Source organism: Rhinoraja longicauda, chromosome 8, assembly GCF_053455715.1.
Source record: "Rhinoraja longicauda isolate Sanriku21f chromosome 8, sRhiLon1.1, whole genome shotgun sequence".
Taxonomy (NCBI): domain Eukaryota; kingdom Metazoa; phylum Chordata; class Chondrichthyes; order Rajiformes; family Arhynchobatidae; genus Rhinoraja; species Rhinoraja longicauda.
Genome location: NC_135960.1, coordinates 34253740 through 34256599, shown reverse-complemented (window position 1 = coordinate 34256599; position 2860 = coordinate 34253740).

Here is a 2860-nt window from a genome sequence, read left to right as displayed (position 1 = left end):
AACCAGTCGTTATTTAATTATGGAGGGCGCAAGAACAGAGGGATACAACAGCGTGTGTGGACCGACTCTCCCAGATTCTTCCACTCATTCACACACTAGGGGCAATTCACAGCAGCCATCCTAACAATCTTCATATCCTTGGGGTTTTGGAGGACAGCGGAATTCTCTGCCACAGAAGGCAATAGAGGCCAAATCACTGGATGTTTTCAAAAGTTAGATTTAGCTCTTAGGGCTAAAGGAATCAAGGGATATGGGGAAAAAGCAGGAACGGGTACAGATTTTAGATGATATTGAATGGCAGTACTGGCTCAAAGGGCCGAATGGCCTACTCCTGCACCTATTTTTCAATGTTTCTATGGAACACCTGGAAGAATCCCACATGTTCACAGACAGAACCCAAGATCAGGACTGAACCTGGCTTGCTGGATCAGTGAGGCAGCAGCTGCACCATTGTGCTGCCTAGTTACACCCCATAATGGAGACCCATGTTCTACTCTGCTCTCATGTGCAAGAACTTGTCACAGGCCCCACATCTTCTGCTCAACTGCCCAATATCATGCTTGTACTCAATTAGTATTTGATTTTATAATTTCCATCAGCCTTGGTGTGAACACATTTCCTTTGGTTGCAAAATGTTCTAATGCAGCATGATTTGAGGAAGTAACTAGCAGATGAAGGCCTTTGATAAAAGTGCAGACTGTGAGGCTGCTAAACAAGATATGTTTAGAGGCCATGATATTAGAGACAAGATACCAGCATGGATAGAATATTGGCTGACTGGCAAGCAGAGGGTTGGAATAAACGGGCCATTTTGGTTGACTGCCGGTGACTAGTGGTGTTCTGCAGGGGTCGGTGTTTGGTCCTTTACTGTTCAAATTACAGGTTAATGATCTGGATGATAGAATTGATGGCCTTGCAGTCAAGTTTGCGGATGATACTTGGTCACAAAGGTGGAGGAGCACGTGGTGTTGGGGAAGCAGGAACTCTGCAGAATGTAGAAAATAGGTGGAGTAGGTCGTTCGGCCCTTCGAGCCAGCATCACCATTCAATATCATGGCTGAACATCCAAAATCAATACCCCGTTCTGGCTTTCTCCCCATATCCAACTATATTCCAAATATAGCCCTGTCAGCACCTTGTAAACCGTCAGCATTACATCCTTGCTTTTATATTCTCATCTTGAAATGAATGCTCTTCCCACTATCTATATATTCCATTTTGAACGACTTGGAAAGGTTGGGAGAGTGGGCAAAGAAATGGCGGATGGAAAATAACATAACAAATTGTACGATCAAGCACTTTTGTAGAAGGAATCAAGATGTTGACTGTTTTCAACATAGGAAGAGGATTCAGAAATTGGAAATGCAAAGGGACTTGAAAGTGCTGGATTCCCAAAAGGTTAATTTGCACGTGGAGTCAACTGCAATGTTAGCATTCATTTCAAGACGAGAATAAAAGCGATGATGTAATGCTGATGGTTTACAAGGTGCTGGCAGAGCTGTTTGGAATATTGCAAGCAGTTTTGTGTACCATAATTTGAGGATGTGCTGGTTTTAGAGGGTTCAGTTGTTCACAAGAATGATTGGGTTAATGTATGAGGAGCATTTGATGGCTATGGGCCCCAAAGTTTGTGGCTTTTAGAAAGATGAAGGGGTATCTCATTCAAACCTACCAAATAATGAACGGCTTAGAGTGGATGTTGAGAGGCGGTTTCCATTTGCGGGAGTCTAGGACCAGTGGGCACAGCCTCAGGAAAAAAAGAACACATTTAGAATGCAGATAAGGAGTTTCTTTGGCCAGAGGGTGGTGAATCTGTGGAATTAATTGCCACAGAAAGCTGAGAAGCACAAGTCATTGGGTATTTTTGAAGCAGAGATCGATAGGTTCTTGATTAGTAAGGGTGTCAAATATTCTAGGGATAAGGCAGGAGAATGGAGTTGGGGGAAATTAAGAGCCGCTACTCTCGAATGGCAGAATAGTCGATGGGCTAAATGATCTAATTCTGCTCTTTTGTCATATGAATCATGAGAAAATAAAATAATGAGGCATAAATAGGGTCTGTCTACCCACTTTCCCCAGGGTGGAAATGTCAAAGACTAGAAGGCATGAAAGGGGCAAAGATTAAAGGAAATGTGCAAGGCAAGTGTTTTTAAACAGAGCATGGTGGGTACCTGGAATGGGCAGCAGGGGTGGTTATGGGGGCAGCTACGATAGTGGAGCTTAACAGGCTTTTAGATAGGCGCATGGGTATACAGAGAATGGAGAGATATGGATCATGTGCAGGCAGATAAGAGTAATCTTTCTGGGCATCATGTTCAGCACAGACATTGTGAACCCAAGGGTCTGTTCCTGTGCTTTTCTAAGTTGTATGATGAATGGGGAGGCCACTCAAGGCCAGCACTCCTCACACTACTCTCAGACCAGTGTAGTAATTAATATACTTTTGCTTTTGCTACAAATTGTTTTTGTTCATCATTGCACTCAATTAAACAATAGAAACATAGAAAAATAGGTGCAGGAGTAGGCCATTCGGCCCTTTAAGCCAGCATCGCCAATCAATATGATCATGGCTGATCATCTAAAATCAGTACCCCGTTCATGCTTTTCCCCCATATCCCTTGGAGCTGTTTGGTAAATTAATTGCTCACTGTAAAAATTGCTCTCTGTATAATAGAACCTGTAGCGAGTTGATAAGAATTTGGTAAAATAAAAAGTAAAATTAATCCAGAATAGGTGTTAATGGTAATCATGGACCTGGTGGGTTGAAGGGCCTACATCCCGGTTGTAGGACTGAGTTTTCTATCCTTGGACCACTCAGATCTTCCTTGTACACCATGACACCGATTGATTTAATTCAAAA